The sequence below is a fragment of the Cuculus canorus genome, chromosome Z (genome assembly GCF_017976375.1).
Source record: "Cuculus canorus isolate bCucCan1 chromosome Z, bCucCan1.pri, whole genome shotgun sequence".
NCBI lineage: Eukaryota > Metazoa > Chordata > Aves > Cuculiformes > Cuculidae > Cuculus > Cuculus canorus.
The window spans coordinates 44803871-44830126 of NC_071441.1; the positions used below are offsets into that span (position 1 = coordinate 44803871).

The 26256-nt window shown below is 42.9% G+C and overlaps 1 protein-coding gene and 1 long non-coding RNA gene across 7 annotated transcripts in view; both read left to right on the forward strand.

Moving 5' to 3' along the window:
* Nucleotides 1-19952, forward strand: part of LOC128850396 (uncharacterized) — a 24612-nt gene extending 4660 nt beyond the window's left edge. Inside the window, exons 2-4 of the long non-coding RNA XR_008447799.1 lie at nucleotides 1398-9168; nucleotides 12429-16603; nucleotides 18077-19952. This is a non-coding gene — a long non-coding RNA (uncharacterized LOC128850396). The remainder of the gene's footprint in view (nucleotides 1-1397; nucleotides 9169-12428; nucleotides 16604-18076) is intronic.
* A 3613-nt stretch (nucleotides 19953-23565) lies between these two features.
* Nucleotides 23566-26256, forward strand: part of PCGF3 (polycomb group ring finger 3) — a 52646-nt gene continuing 49955 nt past the window's right edge. For 3 of the 6 annotated variants that reach the window (XM_054054344.1, XM_054054345.1, XM_054054349.1), the window contains exons 1-2: nucleotides 23566-23849; nucleotides 24291-24413. The gene's annotated coding sequence lies outside the window, so the exon portion shown is untranslated. The remainder of the gene's footprint in view (nucleotides 23850-24290; nucleotides 24414-26256) is intronic. The other 3 variants (XM_054054342.1, XM_054054341.1, XM_054054347.1) reach the window with 1 other exon arrangement.

Sequence of the window (26256 nt, forward strand, 5' to 3'; positions counted from 1 at the left end):
TGAGCTGTCCTTTGAGTGCTTTTTGAATACAGGAGCACCGTTTCTCAAGTGGACAGGGGTATCCATGTCCTGTCAAAGATGATCAAAAGTGGCCTTGCTGTGGCATTAGCCGTCTCTCTCAGCATCCTTGGACACAGCCCTTCTAGTTCCACGTACTTGGATGAGTAAAGTTTTCTCCAGCAGTCCCCGACTCAGGGTTATCCTGCCACTCCATTAATCCTACGTCTGTAGGCCTAAGAGACCTCGTTGGCGAAAATACGGGTAAAGAAGTCATTGAGTTCCTCAGGCTTGCCATGTCCACACTGACTAAATCGTGCAGCCCATTCAGTAACTATTTGTCATTTTCTTTGTGCAGACTTGTACCACTAATTTAGTCATTGAATCTCTTCGTGTTACCCTTGACATCAACCTGAAACTCCAGCTGAACTTTGGCTCTCCTGACACCATCCATACACGCCCAAGCAATGTTTCTAAACTCCTCCTTTGTAGCCCATTCCTCCTTCTGCCTTCTCTATGCTCTTCTTTTGCATTCGAGTTCTGCCACAATTCTGTACTTAGCAAAGCTGGTCAACTGATATGTCTTCTTTTTTCCTGAATACTGAGATGACCTGTTCTTGCACTTGGTTGAAGCTTCAGAGACCTCGTCACTGCTGGAAAGAGTAGTAGAGTGAAAGGCTGCTTCTATCCCTGACGTGCAATGAAAGAGGCAAGGAATAAGATGTCTTGAGCTACAGAAAGAAGAAACCACATCTTAGGGGTGCATTTTTGGGCTGACTAGCATTGAGCAAGTTGCAGCCTTTTGTCATGGCTGAGGCATTGGTAATATCACTCCGCTGCATGGATTAACTGCTCGCTGCTGGCATGGCAGGTTTTCTGTGTTTGGTTGCTAATAGGTTGTCTTCAGCCACAGATTTTCATGAAACTATAGGAACATTGCTGGTTATAAGGAGGTCATCTCTCTGTAAATTTCCATTAAAACTAGCTAATATTAAAAAATAAAAGGGTGGAGTAAGGAAATGGGAAGATCTACTAGTTTCCTGCTTTCCTTACTAATCTAAGGAGCACAGGTTGCAATGGTACCTGAAAATGTAATTATAGACCACTCAGTCTCATTAGGTGCAGAGTATGTGTATGAGGGTGGACATGGATTAGGATTACAAGAACAATTTTTATTCTGGCTTTACCTAATGTTTTGAATTAGCAAGCCTTGATTAATTTTAATTCCACAAAAATATAGGGAAAGTAGTGTTGTTACATAATTGGATGCACCATCCACTGCTGTTCTGTCTCCCAGCCTGGTATTTGAAGCATAAGATGACTTCCCTAGAGTACTGGGTTTTGGTTCATCTGAATCATTTTATGCTAATTAAAATGTGTATTTGTATGGTTTGTGACAGAGAGAGCTCCAAAGACTCATTCTGCATATCTGAAGGGCAGCCTCCTGTTTGATTCCACAATGCACACTGGAAGGTGAATTGGAAGAAGACCCTTCACGGAGCAGAAGATCATACATTTAAAAAAAAAAAAGAAGCACATGTGACAGAAAGAAAAGAAAAAAGCACAGGAGAGCAGATGAGTGTACAGGTTATCTCCCAGGCTGTATGCAAGATCTGCATTACTGGCAAGTATGGAGAGGAAACAGGAACGCAGAAGTCACTGCACTGGCATGTTCACAGAATTCTGAACCAGACACTTTCTTCCAGAAATAAAGATTAGTTGCTTACTCAGCCAAGAAGTGCAAAACAAGCCAATCAAATCAGAAAAAATATCTTAGAAGACAGAAAAACGCATGTTCAATGCTCTGCGTAGCAATCCTGTTGTTCAGGGTCTGAATCTCTTCACAGCAAGGCAGGTCCTGGGAACAGTTCCTCTTGTTCCTCTCTTTGGTAGGTATAAGCCTGGAAAACAAGCATCTCCTTTAAGAGAACTGCGGGCATCTGACAGAAGTGCAGGGGACTAATAGTCTCCTCTGAAGACAGGTGGAAGACTTGTGTGTTATGCAGTCTTATCTCTCAGTATTTTTCTACAGAATACAGTTTTAAAGACTTGTCTACACTTTGGCTTGCTTCTCCTTTTGAGAATTTTCCTTTTCCCAAGGCAAAGTACAGATTTGTCATTGTAGCTGTGACTATTCCTGCAAATGGTGGACCCAATCTGATAATTGGACTTTTCTGGCAAAAATATATTACATGCTCCTTAGAAATTTCTGCTTGTGGACTCTCCAAACATGAAGTAAAATACAGTAAAATGCTGTATCTATGCTGCCAATCTTTTCTGAAGCTTAAGATAACTCAATGGAAATCTTAAAATGTTACCTAGTATTTTAACGTGTTTTCTTACTTTGGTATCTAGTTGTCCTTGAACTAGTTTTTATTAATTTATGTATATACCAAACTTACCCTCTCACATAAGTCAAGCAAGTGGAATTATTCATATAGCTACATAAAAATTAGTAATTTGTTCATTGGCAGCTCCTTTAGTGTCTTGTAAGGATGATTCTTTCAAGGAGAGAAATGGAATTTTTTAAAATATATTTTATGTTTTATTTTATTATATTTTCCCCATGGGAAACATAATCTGCTTTATGTCTTTGCAAACATGAGTAGCTAAAGCTACTTTAGAGTCATTATATCTGACTCTATTTCATGCTCCATTTGAAATAACTGAGTGCAAATTTCAAAGTGGGTGGCAAATTTACAATATGAAGCAAAAGGAAATTTTAACAATTAGCCTTCCTGGTGCAGCTTTGTCTTTGTTCTTATTTTTTAACTACTTCTCCTCCAGCACAAGCATGGCTCACTCGGTCAGCAGTGTCACCCATGTGCTGCGTGCCCGGTTCTTGTTCCCACTGTTCCAGTGATGGCCAGTTTCCCTTCTGCTCCACTCTGCCCACCACAGAGATGTGGAACCCATGGCAGGCAGCATCCTCAGGGGGGCTCCTGGAGGCAGTTGTGGGCATGAGAATGGTACAGCACAGGCAGGAATAGGCACTGGTGTACGCAGTCAGCTTTACTCTGTTCCATGGATGTCGGTGGTTAGGTCATTCTAATCACAAAGCTCTTCTGTTTTGATTGTTTTTGTTGTTGGTTTTGTTTTGGTTTTTTACCTTTTTTACCTTTTTTTTTTTTAATTGTCAGCTTTTTAATATGATTTCCTCTTAAACACTAAAAAGAAGAGCTCTTCACAGGAAATATGGGAAGTAGTTAGGGAAAATCTGCATGCATTTTTGCAACTTTGCCTTCTTCTTTGCTCGAGTATTTTCCATCTATCAGTGCAGACACTGGGAACTAAGGTCTCTACCCTGCTACAGTGTTACTTGCATGAGCCCTTTTAGAACAGTTTGCTTTGGAAAAGTGGATTACGAATTCATGCTGTCTGCATGTATCCATTTTCTTAGTCCCTCTCTGATAACATATCTGTCAGCTTCAGTCATGCTAGATGGAAGGGCAAAAATCCCAATGACTTTGATGTCTTATAAATTTTTTAAAACATAGTACCTAGGAACACAGACCACCGGTACTGTGTGTGAGGGAAGGCAGAGAGAAGGCAGATATTCCCTCTACTGGCCAGCTCCCCAGAAACTCAGAAATATGAGTAGTCTGGTCAGTTGGCACCCTAACTCCTGTTTCAAGTCATCCACAGAACACACTGTCTCTTGATCCCACATCCATTCAATCGAAAAAAAAAGCTCAGGGTCAATCACATGCTGGCAGTCAATTCCCCTTTAACCTGTAGCTCTAAGGCACATCAGAAATCCCACAATTTAATTTATGTCCATAATAACACAGGAAAATACATACAGTACATACTGGGGCCAAGTGCTAAGCTAAAACTAATTTGTATGAAATTGTCAAGAGGTTTTTTTGTAGTGTCAGTGTGAAAAGAAACCCCATTTTATTATATTTGCCATGAGTTGCTGACATTAAATGTCTCAAAAAAAAACAATAATTGGTGGAATCTGCTCAGTTATCAAGATGAAAAACATCTGGTACAGGTGTTCAGTTTTAATTAAGTGATAGGTTGTTCTGATAGGAAGCTGCTTTCCTCTTTGCTGAGGTATTTTCCATCTATAAGTGCAGACACTGGAAACTAAGGCCTCTAGCCTGATGCAGGGTTACTGCTTCAGAAATGAGAAAAGCTTCTCAAATCTGCTGCTGCATTCCCTCTGCAGAGCATGCTGAAGGTTTGGCTCGTATTTAAAACCAGGAGCAAAAGCAGGTCTCCAAATAATGAATACTTTTGTACAGCAAAGTACCTATCTCCACCAAATCCTCCTGAAAAAGGCTTCTAATAATCTAATTTACAGGCATGGCAGCTAAGTGAGCAAGAAATATAAGTGAAAAAATGCCACTTATAAAACTGCTCTCTCCTGATCAATCTGGGAAAAGAGCAACTTTCAGACAACAGCACATCTGGTATGACAATACGGTTTATAAAATCATTTTTCAGACAAAGCAACAATAGCAAAATATGAACAAGCTTTTGGTCTAGTCATCAGCCCTACATTTGCCTGACCTAAACACTTAGTAATCAAGAAAAGTTAATCCCTACTTTGCCCTGTTTTGCCCGTGCTAGCCAGATATTAAATCACTCATTTAAGAGAAGTAAAATGTAAACTTTATCATTGCCTCCTGGTCTCCATGCTCTTAAGAGTCCCTCATTTGGTTTCCACATTCTTTCCAGACGATTGGAATTCCACTCCTGCATTTTCAAGAGGTCTTTTTATTGAAAATTTTGACATTCACATACAGACATTCAGTGTCATGAGAACTAGATCTCATTGCAGAAAGATCTGCACTGCAAGAGGGCATGAAAACCCCACTCACTGTTTGCAGCAGCCTCTGCAGTGTCCAATTTGTCTTCCCTTGTGGGCTTTCATACCCAGACCATGCTTAGCATAAAACATGGCAACATATTGTTACCCTTCCCACATCTGGAAATTACTCTGTATTCAGGTATTTTGCCTCTTGCTTCTGTTTAATCTGAGTCAGCAGGTGAATTATGTTTGTTAAATTCATATCCAGCAAGAATGACCTGTTAGTCTAAGATTCTTTTAAGCATCCTCTTGAACACAATTTGCATTGAGGGCAAGATGATAAGATCTTTTTCTTGAAAGAACATTAAAGAACATAATAAATTACATCAGCCATGTTTGGGTTATTTCTGCAATAATCTGTAAAATTGCTCTTTAAAATAACTTCAGAGTAGGAATGTATTTGTTCACATTAACGATATCCTAAAAGGCATGAAAAGTGACCTGAGACTCATGTCAGTTCCTTCCATGCCAAAATGAATGTTCTGCCTCTGATGTGCATCCTGTTTTTCCTGCTCTCAGTTTGCTGTGGGTGAGTATGGCAGGATGTTTGGAGTGCAGAAATGTTATTATAAAGGCAAGTCAGGGCTGCCAAAGCCTGTGGTGTTTGGGAGGGTTTCTTATGCTTGTTACACTGTCTGCACTTGTGCCTCCTGTCATTGTTCCTGCCTGGACAGTGCAGCTCTGGGCCTTGCATTATACTGCCTTTGGGCCTCTGGACTTTCATTTTCCCTGCGTAGCCAACATACCCTGTGTACTGACCATCGCTGTTTCACTGTGACTAGTAGAAGGCTTCACTGGTACAATGGGTTTCCTCCCATGCGCAGTCACAGCAAGCAGTGAGTTCTTCAGCACCAAGCACAGTTTCTCTTCTTCCATAACAATGTAAAGCCACTTTCATCACAAGCACAGGCCTCCAGAGAAGCAGCCAGCGTGACTTGAAATACACTTCTACCCCCACCCCTGGGCTTCTGAGCTTTGGTGTCTCCTTGATCCCCCATGTGTGCCAGGGAACACGTAGGGCTTCCGCTTTGGTGCACAGCAGAACTTCACCCCATGCTAAGGTGAGCGCCCCACCATTTTCACACTCCTGGGGTAGGGCCACAGAAAGGAAAGAGCCAAACTCTTCTCAGAGGTGAATAGACAGCACCAAGGCACTCAATACAGACCAAAGGAACCCCTTCTTCCCCACAAGGACGCTTGACCCAGGAAGAGAGACACAAAGAAGCCTTGGGATCGCCAGTCCTGTAGTCGCTTGTCCAGCTCTACTGGACAAGACCTGAAGCAGCTTGATTCAGCTGGCGCTCCTTCAAGCTTCAAAGGTGGTGATGGGGCAACTGGTGGATCACAGACCTCCAGAGGTCTCTTGTGAAGAAAATTATTCCACAATTCTACCTCACAGCTTCTAGGCATTGCTTCAGCTCTGCTTGTTTTCCTGAAATATCTTCTGCAACAGGTTAGCATTCCAGAAGTAACGGGTAGTACTCACATCGCTGGCTGAATGCTCACCTTGGAGGACAAATATAGGCAAGAAGAGATAATTTGTTGTGGGGTTTCTTTGTCATGAAGCTGTAGTACTGGCAATGACTGCCATAGCTTAAGGTCACCAAATATATTTCTACTGTCTGTTCTTCATCAAACCATCATCCACAAATTTATCCTGAATTCAGAAATTAATTGTGATTTTAAAAAGAGATTTTTAATGTGTTATGTTACAGCTAGGTGGGATTTGTCCAGGTATAAAATTTTAAGAAAGCCTTACAGAAAGAAAGGGAGTTTGGGCCTTCTATAACTAAACTTAAAAGATACTGTGGTTACTGAAGAGGGGCTGGAAAAGCTGATGGCAGAAACTGCAGCAGCAGCACCAGGTAGAAGTAGGTAGAAGGGCTAAGGGTCTACTCCAGAGTGAAAAGTAGCAGAAGATGATGTTTATGAAGGTGTTACTTGAGCAGAAGCAGCTTAGCAAGGAAAGGGACACAGCTGAAAACTAACATGGATATACACTTTCAGTTTGTCAAAAAGGGGGAATACTATCAGCTTGGCTTGCTCAAAATATGAAGATTCTTCAGAAGAAAGCAGCACAGATCTCAGGGATGGGTTTCCCTTTACAAACAGCTCTCCTAAGGAATACTGTGTGGCTTATATCTAGATACAAATTTTGGAATTATTTTGCATTCACTGGATATGGGCCTTGTGTTCCATGATTTGCCTTGGCCTCCTTAGTAACAAAAACTTAATGTCCGTGCTGAAATAAATAAGCTGTGAAGTTTTCCTAATGAGAAGCTGAAAATACAGCCTTTGTATTCCTCTGGTATCCACCTTCACAAATGTGCCCATTGTTTCTGCTTATTTTCTGCCTGTTGAACTAGAAATACTGAAAAACAGTATTGTAGTCGCAAAGCTGTACTTGGGAATCCAAGAGCCTTCATACTGCAGCTCCAAATTTTTACACGGCTGCAACAGTCTTTCTGTATATACTTTTGTTTTGTTATCCATTTGAAACTTCTTCTTGCTCCTTTTAAAGTGTAAACCCCTAAAGACCTGGCTGCTTCAGGAGCCAGGACTCTACCATAAATATCTCTCATTGATGTCTAAATATGATGCTGCACTGGTCACCAAAGAAATCCCCTGTTGCTGTGTGTCTTTCATGCATTTCTGATTGTTCAAAAACATTTCTCAATTTTCATTTTTAAATCTGAACTGCAGGAAGCTAACTCACAAATGCCCTGGCATGATCACTGTCATTGCTTCATAGGAGCCCTGCATCTTGGTCTATCCTGTGTTTGTTGTTTGCTTCTTGATACTCAGGCTGACTTGGTAGAAGGGAAGAGAGAAAGCTGGACAGCACCTTCCCTGCTTTCAACGTCTTTCCCAGTCAGTGCTGAAAAAGCTGTGGAAGTCTTATGCCACTGAAATAATTTTGCAGCCTGCATATCCTACCCCATGTGCTTGGAAATGTTGCACAGATGTAGCAATGCTGTCAGTGGGGAATACATACTGTAGGAGAGCTGCTATGTATAAAAATCCTGTCAGTGTTTAAACCCATACACTGAAGGCTCATGAGGTAAGTTGGAGGAAGAAAACATGGGGAAGAGATGTGACACTCCAGCTCTGGGCTGGGTCCTATCCCAGACAGAGAACAGCTTGAGAAGCTGTCTTCTGACTCTGGACAGAGGAGTACCTCTGGAAACCCACAGTACAAATGGATTTCTTAGCACCTCTAGGAAGGCTGAAAAATAGATTTTTAATGAGGGAAGACAGTCAGGAAAAGAGCTCAAACTATGTGTGTTTTCTGCTTGCAGAGTGTGAGTTACAGCCCAGGGACACAAAAGGATCAGATAAGGTGAAATGGAAGTAGCTTCTATCTTTCCTTCTTTTCCCTACTGTTCCCTGCTAAGCTGTTTTTTCACATCTCCTCTTTTCAGGGCAAAATAACTCCTGCATGTTGCACAACTTCAAGTTAATACATGCTACCAAACCAAGATGTACCAAATATCTTAGCAGGAGAATTTCTCCTCAAAGGAACACCATGCACTGTTTTGTATGCAGTGGAGTTTTGTGTCCATCTGGTGTTAGATATGAGACTAACCATAGAATCATAGAATGCTTTGGGTTGAAAGGGGCCTTCAAGATCATTTAGTTACAACTGCCCTGCCATGGGCAGGGACACCTCCCACTAGACCAGGCTGCTCAAGGTCCCATCCAACCTGGCCTTGAACACATCCAGAGAGGGGGAATTTACACCTTCCATGGACAACCTGTGCCAGTGCCTCACCAGCCTCAGGGAGAAGAATTTCTTCAGTCCAATCTCCCTTCCAATTTAAAGCCATTCCCTCTTGTCCTATCACTACATGCCCTTGTAAAAAGTCCCTCCCCAGCTTTTTTGTAGGCCCCCTTCAGGTACTGGAAGGCTGCTATAAGGTCTTCCCGGAGCCTGCTCTTCTTCAGGCTGAACAAACCCAACTCTCTCAGCCTGTCTTCATAGCAGAGGTGCTCCAGCCCTCTAGCCATCTTCGTGGCTCTCCTCTGGACCCGTTCCAACAGTTCCAGATCCTTCTGATGTTGGAGATTCCAGAACTGGACACAATACTCCAGATGATGTCTCATAAGAGCAGAATAGAGGGGGGGAATCACCTCCCTCGAGCTGTTGGCCACACTTTATTTGATGTAGCCCAGGATACAGTTGACTTTCAGGGCTGCAAGCACACATTGCTGGCTCACGTTCAGCTTCTCATCAATGCCCAAGTTCTTCTCTGCAGGACTGCTCTCAATGACATCATCTCTCAGCCTCTATTGAAACTGCAGATTGTCCTGACCCAGGAGGAGGAATTACTTTTGATGACATTTTCTCAAAGGTAGGTCTCAGAGCTCTTGCAGGCTTTTTTTATTGCTACATTTTTTTTAACTTTAGCTGAGCATTACGTGTATTTCAGATAATATGGTAATTGAAGTAGTATTATTGGTGAATTTCATTGAAGTGCTGAATGGCTGCTCAGTACACAAATGCTACAATGATACTGAACTCTGAACAGAGAAAGCACCTGTATGGAAACTGTGTACTGTATCATGAAGCAAATAATTGAATTCAGTGTCAAATGAGCCAAAGTGAATCTTTAAATAAATGTGTATAGATGAATCATTAGAGATTTTATCTTCAGTAATCAATTAAATTCTAACCTGTATCACTCAACAGAAAAACTTTGACTCCTCCATAGTGGGACCCATTCCCAACATCATTCATACCTCACCAAAGTGAAAGGTCCTCCTGCAGGAATCTTTCAGGGGGGGCAATTTCTAAACAAGGTGGCTAGAACAGCTGTAATCCTGTTCTTGATTGTAATCCTGATTCCAAGACTGTCTTCAGTCCATGAAAGAGCCTATCAAGCAGACCACCCATGTCAGTAAACTGGGCATACATGTGAAGATTTGACTCCCTTTTACATGTAATAGAAATGTCTTTTAAATATTATAAGCAATTATTTAAGGAAAAAACTTTGTATTCACAATCCTCTTTATGTTGACACTGGTGGCTGAACCTGATTGCATAGAGCGCTGGCTGGAGGATGAGCTAACTGCTCACCTTCTCCGAACTGTCAGCCTGCTTTGCCCTGGGTTAACAGGGAGGACTACGTATGCAAAAAGATCAAAATGGTGCTAATAAGCTAGCAATTGAGGACTAAAGAAGGTAGAAAAGTATTAGGGAAAAACCCAGGCTTTCAAAACAGGCTAGTACTTCAGAACTGTTTTATTTAAGTGGTCTATGCAGAAAACATGTCACTCTCTCTCAAGCCAAAAACTTTAGGGACTGTAAAATAGGGTTTAAGAATGGAATCAGGTTGCTAACTTAATTTTGCTCCTTATAAAAAGAGAAAATAAAAAACCAAAATATTTCAGAACAGACTAAGGGTATCCGTTTCAGAAACCAAAACCAGATGCTTGACTTTCAGAGTGAGCATGAAACACTGCCTGTACTGCATGTCTTCAAAACACCCCAAATCATCAGTCACTGGTAAATAACATCATCTTCAGAACTCACAGAAGGGATAAATATGTTCTTGTCCATGACTGGTGACCTCAGCAGACTAAGATTCATTAATCAGCACTGCCTTTTCCTCAAGGAAAATTACAACACTTCTAAATTTTATCTGTAGTTTTCATAATATGTGGGTGATTTGGCTGACTCATTAACCCTGGGAGAGATTGTTTACCAGTGGGCGACAGCTGTGTGTGTCAGAAAGCTATGATTCAGATTTGCTTCTTTATGGGAATGCCTGACTGGGTCTTCTCATTTTGATCCTTGTTTTCCTAAGAAATATAGCCTAAGTAAACATGGCTTATACCTCTGCCTTTTCTCTGCCTTCCTAAAATCTTTGATTTCTTTTGCCAATCTCCTAAAAATTCATCAATAAAATAGTGATGTCAGTCAGTAGTTGTCACAAGGTTTGTGATAGCACATGGCTGGGTCAAGAGATGCCATATTACTGTATCCCTCTTCAGATAAAGAGTTGCAGTCCTCACTACATCGGGGTTGAAGAAGGGGTTCAGAAGCCAGAGGCCTCAACTCCTCTGTTACACTCAGTGAATGAATGACAGCAGGAAACAGGTTCTCCTCCTGTGTGCCTTTACGGCAACTACAGAAGTTTTTTTTAGATATGCAATTACAGATCTCCAGAGGAGTTACTTGCATTCTTCCACATAGACAGTTGATTTATTTCTACTTTTTTCTATTTTTTCCAATATTCTAATATTCAATATCTATTTTCTATTTTTCTAACATATTTTCTTTTTCATTTGATGTAAATAGTTCTCTTGCATCCCATTGTACAGTTACAGAGCAGGAGACATAACAGAGGTGTGAAGGGGGCTAAGAGGAGGCAGTTAGTAGATTTCACCCAGGTCTTAGTATTCTCCAGTACAAACTACTGTTAAAAAGTTAACGTAGTCATAATCCTGCAAGTATTGCTTCACTTTAGGACATGGTTTCTATTCCCTCCTAACTTTCTGCTTGGTTTAGCAGCTCGATCTGTTGGACACCAATCTTCTCCCATGGTTTCTAGCTAGGTCTGTACCTTTGTGGTCTTACTGACTTTATTTTCCCAGAGAAGTCCTCATAGCTGTCAAAGGAGACACTGACATTACTATGTGACTAATTACTATGCTTGTCTTCATAGTAATTAATATATCGTAAGGAAGTCTTGTAGTTGTGGCAGCTTATCCAGGTTGCCTATGGTGTGGAGTGGATGGTTCTGGCTAAAATTCTTCAGTAGCTTGAAAGACTGGGGAGACATGCGTTACAGGTACACCCAACTGATCAACCCTAGGTTTCCGCTGCATTTGGGGAAGATTTTTTTGTTATCCTGCATTATCTAAAATCTTAGTCAGAGCTAAGGCCTTAAAAATTACTTTGTCTCCTTGTCCTAGGGGTAATAAACACTAGGAAACTGAGCAAAGCCCACCTACAGCTCCCAAAGATAATCCTTTTCTCTCAAACCCTTCTCTACATGCAGAACTACAAAGCCTGATCTGGGGTCTTGGAGCACATAAATTTACAAAAGTAGAACGATTCTTCCCACGTGAAATGTATTAGTTGAAATAGAGCTGTCCTCAAAACACAACGAGGCTGAAAAACTTCAGCTTGTATTCTGGCCAAGAATCTTTCAAAAGCATTTTATGCCAAAGCAGATACCTTGTCTAGCTTTTGACCTGTCACCCAATACGAATATCACTGACAGTTGTATACCCACTCAAAAAGACCAGCAAATGTCGACTGTCCTTTCCCTGTTGGGTACATGGCAGCAGGGCTCTCCTTGATTCAGCAACCAGAGAAACTTAAATGCAAGCTCCCAAGCATGACAGCTGTTCTATCTCTGAAAAAAAAAGAAAAAAAAAAACCCAAACACCCCCCCGCCCCCCCTCCCCGAAACAGTGCAGATTTCTCCCTACTTGTGCTGGAGGCAATTTCCTTTTGATCCCTGCCTTCCCTGCTAAGTCCCTGAAGGGGACCTACAAGGGTTCATGGAAGGCTTAGACTCTGCAGGACGTTATGCTGCAAATACACTCACAGAATGATCAGACTTTGTCCTTAATTACCTCTCACTTGTCTCTGTGTTTTCAGATAATATTTTTCTGAAAGAAAAAGGAGGAATACTGCACAGTAGCAGATGACGGGAAGGTGGAGGAACCAGGTAAAGACTATGACTAGGTTCTGTGATAATAAGGAGCAGGACAGTCCAAACACTTCCATTGTTAGTATCTACAAGAGATTTGCCTTGACTTGAGATGTATAAGACTGCCTTTGGACAATTGTCCCATAAAAGTAGTGGGTTCAAGACATTAATATCCCATTCCAAAGAAACAGCTACTTTGGGGACTTACACTCTACTACTGAACATTGCTCTTTGTCTCCGGGCTACATCTCTTCCTCCTACTTGGGTGAAGTGGTAAAGACAAAATATTCCAAGTAAACACTGTAAAATCAAGGAACTCTGCTTCTCCTGTGAGGTAGGATCGTGAAGATCAACTGGAAAGAAATTGACTTAGAATAAACTGATGTGTCCTGTCACCACTGGAGAAGGTGGAGCTATTTTTAACTGGGTCACAATAGTTAACTGGCTGTTAAATTATAAAAAATGCTTCCTAGGTGTGGGTAGAGGTCTTGGTAAGTCCAGGTTACTATCAGGCTGGTTTAAGATATCCTGTTTCCCCTCAACATATAAACATATGAATCCTTTCTAGTTCTGAGCGCTTCTCCCTAAAGCTGAGTGTCTCACAGGCTCCTGGGGAGCTTCATGATAATTAGGTGGTGATGTAAGTAGTTTCTGCTTTGAGAAAGGCTATGAGAATCACCTTTGTGATGCAGACCCAGCTATTGCATGGGATGGCTCAGGCTGTAACCTCTGTGTCACTTAGCACAGAAGGTCTCACGTGGAATCCCTGTACACCTTTGGACACACTGCACCCCATCTAGAACTACTCCATTTCAGAACACAGTTTCTCATGCCTACAGGTGCAGCTTATTCTTGCCACACTCAAGTCTTGTCATCTGATGCAGCTTATCATAACAGAGGTCTTTCCATCATGGACTGTGAGTATCTCTTCAGAGTAAGGCACTTGTTTCTTGTGCTTGGTGCAGTAGGTAGTGCCAGTCTCACAAGTAGGTATGATTACAAGTTGAACATATGAATTTCTGAGGTTTTGATGGTAGCAAATGAGCCTCTTGAGCTTTATTTCCTCTGTCTGTCTCTCTCTCTCTCAATTCCTAGATCAACAGCATGCTTCACCTACAAGGCTGTAGGAACATTTTGAAACATTTGCCTTCTAGTATATCAACAGAAACTTCTCTGCCATTGACATTGATTTGACAAGCTGTAGCATATCATCAGGATACCCACATTTTTTTTTCTGTCATAGGAAAGCTGATCCTAAATTTATAAATCCCATGGTAGTCTTTCCTGACTACATGTCTAACTCCATGTGGATGAGTTACCAGGTGTGTATATTTACCAGGGACAATACTCTCTGACAGTATACTTGGGCATTTTCCAGATAGAATCGTAGAATCATAGAATCATAGAATGGCCTGAGTTGGAAGGGACCTTAAAGATCATCTAATTCCAACCCCTCTGATGTGGGCAGGGGCACCTCCCACTAGATCAGGCCGACCAAGGCCCCATCCAGCCTGGCCTTGAACACTTCCAGGGATGGGACATCCACAACTTCCCTAGGCAACCTGTTCCAGGGCCACACCATTCTCATTGTGAAGAATGTCCTCCTTATGTCTAGAATAAATCTGCCTCTCTCCAATTTTTAGCCATTCCCTCAAATCCTATCACTACATGCCTTTACCAAATCCCTCCACAACTTTCTTGTAGGCCCCCTTCGTGTACAGCAAGATCATTATAAGGTCTCCTCATCACAAGAAGGATGTTGAGTCTCTGAAGCATGTCCAGAGAAGAGCAATGAAGGTGGTAAGGGGGCTGGAGAACAAGTCTTATGAGGAGCGGCTGGGAGAGCTGGGGTCGTTTAGCCTGGAGAAGAGGAGGCTGAAGGGAGACCTTATTGCTCTCTACAACTACCTGAAAGGAGGTTGTGGAGATGAGGGAGCTGGCCTCTTCTCCCAAGTGACAGGGGACAGGACAAGGGGGAATGGCCGCAAGCTCTGCCAGGGGAGGTTCAGGCTTGACATCAGGAAAAAATTTTTCACAGAAAGGGCCATTGGGCACTGGAACAGGCTGCCCAGGGAGGTGGTTGAGTCACCTTCCCTGGAGGTGTTTAAGAAATGGGTGGACAAGGTGCTGAGGGGCATGGTTTAGGGAGTGCTAGGAACGGTTGGATTCGATGACCCAGTGGGTCCCTTCCAACCTAGTGATTCTATGATTCTATGATTCTCCTCAGAGCCCTCTCTTCTCCAGGCTGAACAACCCTAACTGTCTCAGTCTGTCCTCATGTGGAAGATGCTCCAGCCCTCTGATCATTTTTGTAACCCGTCTCTGGACCCATTCCAACAGCTCCATATCCAACAGACCCATCCCCAGATGCTGGGGATTCCAGAACTGGACACAATACTTCAGGTGGGGTCTCACAAGAGAGGAATAGAGGGGCAGAATCACCTCCCTCGACCTGCTGGCCATGCTTCTTTTGATGCAGCCCTGGACATGGTTGGCCACCTGAGCTGCAAGCACATATTGCTGGCTCATGTCAAGCTTCCAATCAATCAGCATCCCTAAGTATTTCTCCACAGGGCTGTTCTCAATCACATCATTTCCCCATCCCCAACCACGGATTGCCCCGACCCAGGTGCAGGACCTGGCACTTGGCCTTCTTGAACCTCATGAGGTTGTCACAGGCCACTTCTCCAGCTTGTCCAGGTCCCTCTGGATGACATTCCATCCTTACGGTGAGGCAACTGCACCACTCAGCTTCGTGTCATCTGCAAACTTGCTGAGGGTGCACTCAATCTCGTTGTCTATATCATCAATGAAAATATTAAACAGCACTGGCCCCAGTATGGACCCCTGAGGGACACCACCCATCACAGACCTCCATCTGGACACTGAGCCATTGACCACTACTCTCTGAATGTGACCATCCAACCAGTCCCTTATCCACTGAACAGTGCACCCATCAACTCCATATCTCTCCAATTTAGAGAGAGTGGTGTTGCGGGGTACTGTGTCAAAGGCTTTACAGAAGTCCAGGCAGATCACATCCATCGCTTTTCCCATGTCCACTGCTGTGGTTACCCCATCATAGAAAGCCACTAGGTGAGTCATACAGGATTTGCCTTTGATGAAGCCACAGTGGCTGCCTCTAATCACCTCCCTGTCCTCCATGTGCTTTAGCATGTCTTCTAGGAGGATCTGTTCCATGATCTTCCCAGGCACAGTGGTGAGGCTGACAGGTCGGTAGTTCTCAGGATCATCTTTTTTACCTTTTTTTAAAATGGGGACAATGTTACCCTTCTAGTCGCTTAAAAAGACAATTTATAAATCCCTTGTAATACGGTTGTGCAAGGGGGACCTTGAAGACATGTGGAAAGCTTAAGGAGGGAAAGTCCAAGATGGCTCAGGAAAAGCCTAAAAGGAGTCTATCAAATGCTGCAGGAATCCACAGCCATGCTGGAGATCACAGCATGGGCTACAGTATTTTCCCATGGAAGGAAGGATGGGTGACTTCAGCTTATAAGACAATAGGTGACATAAATCTCTAGTTATTGTAGAGAATATTAATTGACACTTGGGAATAAAGCTCTTGTATTGGTGAGACTACTACAGTAAGCAGCAAAAATGCTTTGTGCTGATGGAGCCATAGTAACAAAAGAAAACCAGCTATTTTGATTTTAAAGTTGTGTTTTAAAAGACACTACTAAGAAACCTAGAACAAGGGAAATTCCAGTGAGACTTTATCACAGTAAATGTGCAGCTAAAATTAGATTCTTGCAAAAGCAAACTAGGATGCGAGAACCAAACATAGCTACTGCATGTAGGAAGAGACAGAACACTTGACTGGAAGCTGTCAGAGATGATCTCTATTGGCTAACAGGTTTGAATTGTTCACTTGAACTACTTTAATTCCAGAAGGGAGGGCTCTTGTCACCCTACAAAATATAGTTCCATATGATTGCTGAGCTGTTCCTGTCTTGTAAATCTACATAGAAGCAACTGCTGATGATATTGAGATCACTTACAATCATGTCCTGGTGAAGGTGCTTTTGAAACAGCACAGTTTCCTGGAGGAGACGCTGGAAGCTAGACTCCAAGAAGCAAAAAATAGCCCACGCCTCCCTGCAAGGTAAGATCAACTGGATTTACAGTGTTTGTTGTCAGCCTGGCAGATGCTTGTTTAGCCTCCTACAACAGAAACTACAGATCTTCCTTGCATCTTCACACACACACAGAATCACTCAGAATGGCCTGAGTTAGAAGGGACCTTAAAGATCATCTAATTCCAACCCCTCTGATGTGGGCAGGGACACCTCCCACTAGATCATGCTGACCAAGGCCCCATCCAGCCTGGCCTTGAACACTTCCAGGGATGGGACATCCACAACTTCCCTGGGCAACCTGTTCCAGGGCCACACCACTCTCATTGTGAAGAATCTCCTTCTTATGTCTGGTCTAAATCTGCCTCTCTCCAGTTTATAGCCATTCCCCCAACTACATGCCTTTATCAAAATCCCTTCCCAGCTTTCTTGGAGGCCCCTTTCATGTACTGCAAGGTCATTATAAGGTGTCCTCAGAGCCTTCTCTTCTCCAGGCTGAACAACCCCAGCCATTTCAGCCTATCTTTGTTTGGCAGGTGCTACAGCTCTCTGAGTACACACAGTGCAATGCAGGAAAAATACATCCTACCCCCAGCCCCTCTCAAATACCTCAGAACCTTAAGCTGTCTTTGATGTGTCTCCCTCAACTGCATCTAGACTAAATCCATGACCCACTAGTCTTTCCTCTTAGGTTGTATTTTCTACACCTATTTATTCTCATGCCTAATTTCTTTCCTCCTCCCTCCCTCCCTCCCTCCATATCTTCCTCTGTTGTTGTCTGATGTAACTGAAAGAACTTTATTGACTAAAAAAAAGATATTTTTTCAGTAACTCAGGAGATCGCCAGATTACATTACAGATGACATTCTGCCTGCTCCTTCATTTGTAACTGTTCTTTCTAGTTCAAGAGTGCTGTCTGAGGTTTTCCTGTCATCTACATGACCCTGGTGAAACATACTATACACTGCATGACTATATTTCCCTTTCAGTCAAGGGAGACCTAATCAAGATTCCTGGCACTCCATTCCACGAAATAAGTGTTTTAAAGGGGTGAACTAGGTATCTGAACATACCTCTTGCCTCTTAAGTCATGCTCTTTTTAGATAATGCAAATCTTTTAAGAACTGATACCTGAAATTTCAGTCAGGATCCATAGAAATGTTTGAGATCGGTGAACATGAAGTGCCTGGTAACCACACCTGACATAAATATACATGGCACAATTTGTGAGAGGAATATTTGTCTGCTATAATATGTATATGGCTGGAAAAAATCCAAATCTTAAACATATATTAAGGTGATATGCTTGAGTTGGAAGACAAATGAACCACCTTCATTTACTGCATAACTTTAACAAAATATGTCTGCTGAAAAATACATTTTACCCTCCCCTCAAAAAAAATGCAAATACTGGAAAGAAGCAAAGCTCTCATAGATTGGTTTTGATTGGCAGTGGTTGGTCAATATCCAAGTCAGAGTGGCTACTTTCTCTCTGTTTGCAGGACCAGAACCAGAACTGATTATATATAGAAAACTACTTGGAGTAGCAGGTGGACCACGAATTAAACACTGACCTATAACCAGTATTGTGATTTGCAAAACATATGGAGGGTTGAAGGCGTGTATGGGACAACACTGCAGTAGATAAATGTGAGCATGGTTAACACATACAACTGCATCCACTTGGTTAACATGGTTTCTAAGCCTGTCAAGTTTATGTACTACTCTCACAGCAACCTGTTGGAAAAAGAAGTTAGGAACTTGGAGAAATGTGAGTCAAGCATGTCTTCTGCAAAGTTTGTCTCAGCTCATCACAATGAATATGTAGCATGTGGTATCATTATATTTGGCACCTCAGTTTAATCTCAAAGCTGTAACTCAGTTTAAAAGTCCTCAAGGGAAAGGACAACCTGTACTGCATTCTAATAGCCTGGAGCCTACCTGCTTAAAAACGCCCAAATTTAATCTTGCAACTTAGTAGCAGCACATGCTGGTAATTCAAGAAGAAATTTTTTGAGCTTCTTTTCCACCTCCATCACCTCCTCCTATAGCCTTGCTCCACTTCCCAATACTTACTTCTGATTTTCCATCTCTACTTTTGATTTTGTATACATTGCCTGGGAGTGTATCTGTGACTGAATTGCTGGAATTTAAGTGGTGATGGTAGTGGTTTCTACACACGTAGGCAGTCAAGAATCTCATCAGTGTTCTATGTATACGTAGTCTGTCTGGTATGTTAGCAGCCAAATGATAACTGACGGTCAGATGGAGAGCTCAGAAGGGTTAGAATGACTGAGGGTATAGATGAGTGTCTCTCTCATATTTAAATCTCCCTGGTGTGGTATGCTTCAAGCATTAAATAAAAAAAAGCTGCAGTTCAGAATAGTGATCAAATAGGCTGAGACAGCATACCTTGTCAATTCTACAGCAGGGACATCAGGGAGAAAAAGATCAACTCCCCAAACCTCAAACATGAAAGATTGTTGAAAGAAATAGAAGTATCTTACTGCTCTACACACGAAGGAGGTTGCGTAACATTGATGGAGTTAAAAATTGTTATGGATTACACTTAAACTAAAGTAAATAAATAACAAAACATTGATTAATACTTCAAAATGTGTCTGAATATGTGCAGCAACAAACCTGGAAGCTGTCTCTTACAGCTCCCAGGATTTGTATGACAGACTGAAGTTTCTTATTTGTCATAGAGTTCAGGGGAAGAGCGTGGGTTCAAAGTCAGGTTTGCATCAACAAACTGCATCTCTGAGTTTGTATATATTAGAGCAAAGCACCCGGACTGTGAAAGCAGATCTTGTTAAAGGCACTTTCCTGAAGGAGGGCAAGGTGTCTATCTGTCTTGGAAAGAAATGGCCGGTCTTTTGAAGGGGAAGAAAGATCTGCTTGGGCAGATAACAAGGAAAGATGTGGCAAACAAAGACAGAAGTCTACCAACCCAAAAGCTAGGATGTAAAATGAGGGGTAACGTTGTTACTTAGTAAAGAAAAGAATGACTGGAGGTTACTTCAGGTATGTCACAAGTATTTGCAAAGACAAAGGGTATGAACTGCTGTGTCTGCTAAAATCATAGCAGGAAGAGTATGGTTAGAAATCGGGAAATACTTCATAACAATCAGACCAACAAAGCAAGACTAGATTGTCAAACGTATTCCAAAGCCTCAGAGGACAGACACTGTATATCTTCACAATTCACCTGTCAGAAGCTTACACAGTACAGATATGATTGATGGTATCCCTTGATAGATCAAATGATCCTTCACAGTCCTACCTCATCCTCAGGAAATAGTAGGGGAAAACAGGGGGAAAAAAGCTTCTAAGGCCAGCATTGCCAGCAAAGCACACGAAGAGGACTTAATGGTAGTACCTGAAAGGCCACTTAGCAAACAGTTCTTCATACTGAGCCACCTGAAGCAGAATGACATGGCATGTACTGGTTACACAAGACATGGATCTGTGTACACAGAGTGGCAGCAATTGAGTGAGTGCCTGCTAGGACCTAATAGCAGCCAAGGTGAAAGGTGAAAGATGGAAAAAGCAGCCAACAATCCACTGACAAAGTTTAGTCACATAGATCAGCCTACTCACACGTCATCTAAAAAGCAATGTTATTCTTGAGCAGATCGAGAACATTGCTCCGTCTCCCCAGGACAATTCAACCATTTTATGTACTCTTTCTTCCATTAATTTAAATTGTCCTGGACAATTTTGATTTCTTTGCATGACAATTAATGTCAGAACTAAAGAAACATTTAGATGGGAAGGGACATCCAGAGATCTATAATACAAACTCTTTCTTAAAGGAGGGCTTTGACCAGCCTAGTCTTGTAAACCTCCAAAGACGCATGATGCACAGTCTCTCTAGGAAACCCCTTCGAAAGTTTAACTATCCTCATAGTGAAGTTTTTTTTTCCCTTCTGTCCCATCAAAATTTCCCCTAATTCACATTATGACAACTGTCCTTCATTCTCCTATCATTAGCCTAACTAAAGAGGCTGGCTCTGCTTTTTCTAAGTGCTATTCGGCCCCCCTGAAGCAATCTCTCCTCCAGACTGAACTATTCAACTTCCCTCAGCATTCCCTTGCAGGACACGTTCACCAGATCTTTTGTCATCATTGCGGCCTCTACTGGATTTTAATCAAGTTTATCAGTATCTTTCTCATACGGGTGCACCCAAAACTAGACATATCAGGCCAGCCTCATTCTAAGAACAATGGTGTTTCCCAACGCACTGGCCTCTTAATACATCCCCAAGACACTGTTAATTCTCATCAGTGCCAGGGCATGCTGATGGCTCATGTTTAGTCCATGGTCCCCAAGAATTCACAAAGCTTTTTCAAGAGAGCTGCTTTCCACCTAGTTGGTCACACCCCAGCCTATACCACTGCAGGAAGTTAAGCCTGTTCCAAGTGCAGAACTTTGTATTTGTTGAATTTTATTCCTACAGCCTGTTTTGGTCCCTTTTAATGGCAGCTCTGTCGTCAGGCACATAGACTACACTCCTGCTTTAGGGTTGTCCACAGACTTCTTTCTGCATATCCAAGTCATTGAAAAAGATACTAAACAACTCCCAGGAAAAAACTCTGAAGGACTTCACGGTGTCACCATCCTTCAGACAGAATATGACCCATTAACCAACATACTTTCAGACCAGCAATCCAGCCAATATTTCACTCATCCAGTAGTTCACCTATCCAGGCCATAATGTCCTAATACAGGGCAAGGATGTTGTGGGAAAGCCCTACAAAAGTTTAAGCATGCAATATCCACCACATTCCTCATATACACAAACCAGTTATTTCATCATAGAAGACAATCAGGTTGGCCCACAGCGATTTACCTTTGTTAAGACATATTCTTCTTCACGTGCTCACAAAGGGCACAGTGGACTGGCACCATGATTCTCTCAGGGACCAAAGTGAGGCTGTTTCCCTGACTTATTTTTCTTGCTGTTTTCAAAGATGGGTGAAATATTTACCATTCTCCAACATCGGAGGAATCCCTTGGTTACCATGATCTTACAAAAGTAATAGAGAAGGAGCAGACTTGCAATGGTATCAACAGGCTCTTTCAGCACCCTTGGTTGCAAGAGTCTAGTCCACAGAGCTACAAGATTTATATAGCTCTATTGGTCTGGAAAGGAATTGAATAACTACTGTAAATATTAGTTCTTAACTTTGTGTTTGTAAACACTGTATTATGGTCAGTCTTAAACTAGAATAATTTTTTCATATACTTGCCTATTTTGTACTTTACTACTATTCATGAAAATATGCGGGTTTTTTTGGGTTTCTAGACATTTCTCTGTTTATAACGTTACCATTAATGTGCTCATGCTGTTAGAAGTCCTAGAGGAGATAATGAACTTCTTTCAGCTGAAATGCTTGGGTTTTTTTCACGTCAAGTGTTCACAGACAGATTCTCTTCCATGAATTGTTTTAGCTAGGAAATACATGCTTCCAGAAGATAGACCTTCAGTTTACCTGTGTTCATGTTACACTTTTGCTTGTGAGAAAACTGTGAGGACTAAATGTATATAGAGCTAACAGGAAAAAAAATAATTTACATGCTATTTCTAGTTCGCCCCGAGTCATTCTCTGAACTTCTGTTGTTTGATCACAGCTCACTGATTGCAAAGTCAACAAGAAGTTTCACTTCTTTCCTGAAACCAAGTGCTGCAGTTCAGACTTATGATCTTAGATACTCTAGTCACTGGCTAAGCTTATATTTCAGAAATAGCACTTACAAGCTAACATACTCTTTAATGGCATTGCCAAAGTCATTAAAACTGATGCTAGGGTAATGAGATTGAAAAGAGTGCAAACCATGTTCTTTGGCTCTCTGAAGGTCACATCATCCTTGTCACAGGGGGTATATTAAATTAGATTAATTGTTTGAGTAGAAATGGCCATATCATCTTGCTTCAGGTACCACCTTCTAAAAAATATCTAGAAAAAACCAAAACCCATAGACTCTGGCACTAATAGTTTTCCCAATCTGCAGTGTTTTACTTTGGAAACACAGTGATAGGTCTGTGGGCAATGTGTATAAACTGGAGAGGGGCGGATTTAGACTAGACATAAGGAGGAATTTCTTCACAATGAGGTGAGGTCCCTCGTCCTATCACTCCGTGCCTTTGTAAACGGTCCCTCCCCAGCTTTCCTGTAACCCCTCCAGGTACTGGAAGTTCCCTGTAAGATCTCCTCAGAGCCTTCTCTTCTCCAGGCTGAATAACTCCAGCTCTCGCAGGCTGTCCTCGTATGGAAAGTGCTCCAGCTCTCTGATCATCCTTGTAGCCTCCCCTGGACCTGTACCAACAGCTCCATCTCCTTATGCTGAGGATTCCAGAACCGGACACAGTACTCCAAATGAGGTTTAACAAGAGAGGGATATCATACAGCCACTTGGTGTGAACTTGGCACGGGCTTCCCAAGCTTTATGTCTGCTCATTGACCTAAGAGCTTGGCCCTTTCAAATTTCAGGAAGCCAAAAAACTTATTAATTTCATCGTTTGGAGCATTTGAAGCACCTGCAGTTCATCACGAAGTTGTATGTCTTGTCTCTAGCCCTCCCAGCTCCTTTCAAAGTCTCCGCAATCATGGTCTAAAAAGACACCTCCGTGGAGAGGAGAAACTTAAGAAGCCACAAAGAGCCATAACCTCCCCGAAGTGCACCACCACCGTCATTAACCTCAAGGCAACTTCAACTGTTTTTTCCAAGGCTCAGGACCATGACAGAAGACACACACGGACAGGGAGACACACTCACAGACACACGCACAGCCCTCACTCTTCGATGCCCCCCACACCCTCCCGGCTCCTGCCCCCGGCACGCGCGCGCGGAGGGGGGGGAGGGGGGGGCGGGGGACGGAGGGCGTGCGCGTGGGCCGGTCCGGCTGCACGAGGCGGAGGGGGGGGGCAGTGGGGGGGGGGGGAGGAGGAGAAGGGGAGGGGGAGTGCGCGAGCGCCCCTCGCGCATGCGTCCTGGGCCGCGGCGCCCCCGCTCGGCTCCGCTCGGGCCGAGCTCGGCTATTTCCGCCTCTTTGTTTTAAAACTCCGGGCCGAGCCTTTTAATTTTAACCCCAACCATCCCCTCTTTCATTTATTTGTCCGTCTGGGGAAGGGAACAGCCAGGGCGGGGGGGAGGCGAGGTTGCCGGCTTTCCCCCTTCCTCTCGCGTTCCCTCGCTCACCTCCTCTGTGGCGGCGCCGGGGGGGCCGGGCCGGGCAGCGGCGATCGGCGCGGGGAGGGCCCCCCCAGGTCAGTGCGGCGGGGCGAGGGGCCGGCCCTCCGTGCGAGGCCGGGACGGGCCTGGAGGAGCTCTCTCCTACCAAGGGCTCCGCGGGGTGGGGGCTTTGCGGGATGAGGGGGGGGGGGGGGGGTCGCTCAAGGGGAAGGAAGGGAGGGGGGAGCGGTGCTTGGGGCCTGGGATGCGGGGAGGGCGCTGTGCTTGAAGTTCCTGTCTTCCAGCAAAGCGTGATGTGTTCTGGGTGGGTTGGGGGGCGCGTGAAGAGGTTGGGTTTGTGTGGTGTGTGTGACCCTCCCCGAGCACGGGAGTCTGTCCTTGGCTTTCTGTCTGTCTGGACAGCCACCTATCCCCCTACCCCCCCTACAGCCGAGGTGGCTGTTGTTTTCTAAAAGAAAGGAAATGATGCTTCCCCCCCCCCCCCCCCCATTCCACCTCTTCCTACCCCCGACCAGAAGTGCCTTTTGGGCGGAGGGGCCTGGGGCAGCTCAGCTGCGGGCAGAGTGGTGCTGCCTGTTGGGAGACGGAGTGGATGGAGCTGTCCTGAGTTGTCCCTGAATGCTTCCGTACCTTGAGAGGTGAGGAGTTCGCAAGACTCCGAAACTTCACACTTTTGGGAGATGGAGTCGCTTGGAGAGGTGGAGAGGTGGTTGGTAGTGGTGGAGGTACCGTTTCCAATAAGGCAGAGAACATGTCCCTTTCTTGTCCCTTTTGGGTACAATCTCAGGTTTGTGGTTTCAGTGCTGTCTGTCTTAAAGTGGCATATTGGATTTTAAGTCAGGTAAATGAGATGGTACTCAAAGGTAAAATACAAAATTATTGTGATTTTAGCTGCTTCAAAGTCTTAAGTGTATATATATATATGCACACACACATTCACATATATATATTTGATAATATAAAATTCTGATTATTTGCACAACCACTGAGTTTTGGGGATTCGTGGTGCTCTCCGATTTCAGCTGTTAAGTTGGTCTCAGACTGAAAGTGTTGGATATCACTTCAGAGTGTCCCGTCTGGAAAGTTTAGCATGTCCTGAAGTTAACAAGGCTCACATTATATTTGATTGTTACGGTTTATACTACCATAGTACCATCAAGAAGTACTTGGATGTTCTTCTGTTATTTCATGATTGGGATGTTTTAATTGTACTGTACTGTCACTCTATGCACACTTTGTGTCAAATCAGTTTAACCATTTCTTCTCTTCTGTATGCAATGCGTGCCTCTGAGAATCCAGTATAAGAAATTTGATTTATTATCTATATATGCTCTGGGATGCTCTTCTGGATATATTTTGTTTGGTATTTTTCAAAATAATCCTACGTAATTGTTTTCCAGAGTTTCATAGAAGAATTAAGTTTGTGAATGAAAAAAGTCTGAATTTAAAAACAAACAAACAAACAACCAAAGGTTGAGATGAAACTTAGGTTTAAGGAGCATTCCACGTATGTATCTTCCAGTGTAAATTGGTTTAATTTATGCAGCATGAACAATTAGGCATGTGCTAAATATGTTCTTACGTCTCCTTTTAGTACTAGGTAGTACGCTTTTTAAAAATTAATATTGATTATTGTTGAGTAGGATACTTGTGAAATTTGATTGTGCTTTTAGTTGCAGGTTAGATGAGAATCTGAACTGCGATACTTACCATGTGCCTTGTAAAGGTGCTCTGGAATTCATTAAATTCTTTGGTTGGTGACTAGGTCACCATAGAAAACTTTTACCTGTCCAGTAGTTTTACAATTTCAATTCAAATTGTGCTTGTAGATATTTTATAATGTGTTTAAAAGAATACGGAACCTGTGCAGAACTGAAGGTACTTGGTAAGATCCTGTAGGATGCATCAGAAAAGGGTCAGGCAGTTTTCTTGAGAGATGCTTAGGAGTACTGGAACAGAAAGCTTGGGAAGAAAGAATTTTAAAACATTTTGTAAACCACATTTTGAGGAAAATCTATTTTGTTTGTTTATGTGGGCTGATCTAGCCCAATTGGCCTTGTTACTTTGCTGTCACTGTAGGAAATCAAGAGTTAACACTTGTAAATGTTGTATAAAAGTTGACCTGGAGTTTCTAATAATGCTGGCCTAATAGTGATGCCTAGAATGGCAGAAAGTAATTATCATGCAATGAAAGACTTATGCTACTAAGAGTCTGGAAAGTACAGATTGTAGTTGCTGCAGCTGCCCAAGTGACTCGTACTTCTCCTGACTACCTGATGTGCTTTACAGGAGGACATCTCTAAGCTTTAAATTTGAGATACATTTAAGCTTTCTTGCCGAGAACCATTCCATGTTTGCTTTAATAGCTTCCATTTCCTTTTTGCCATATGACTGTCTAGGCAGCCTCCTTAGCTTTTGTCAGGACTGAAATAATTCCAATCTGAATTCCTGAACTCTCTATGAACTCCGTAAGAAGTAATA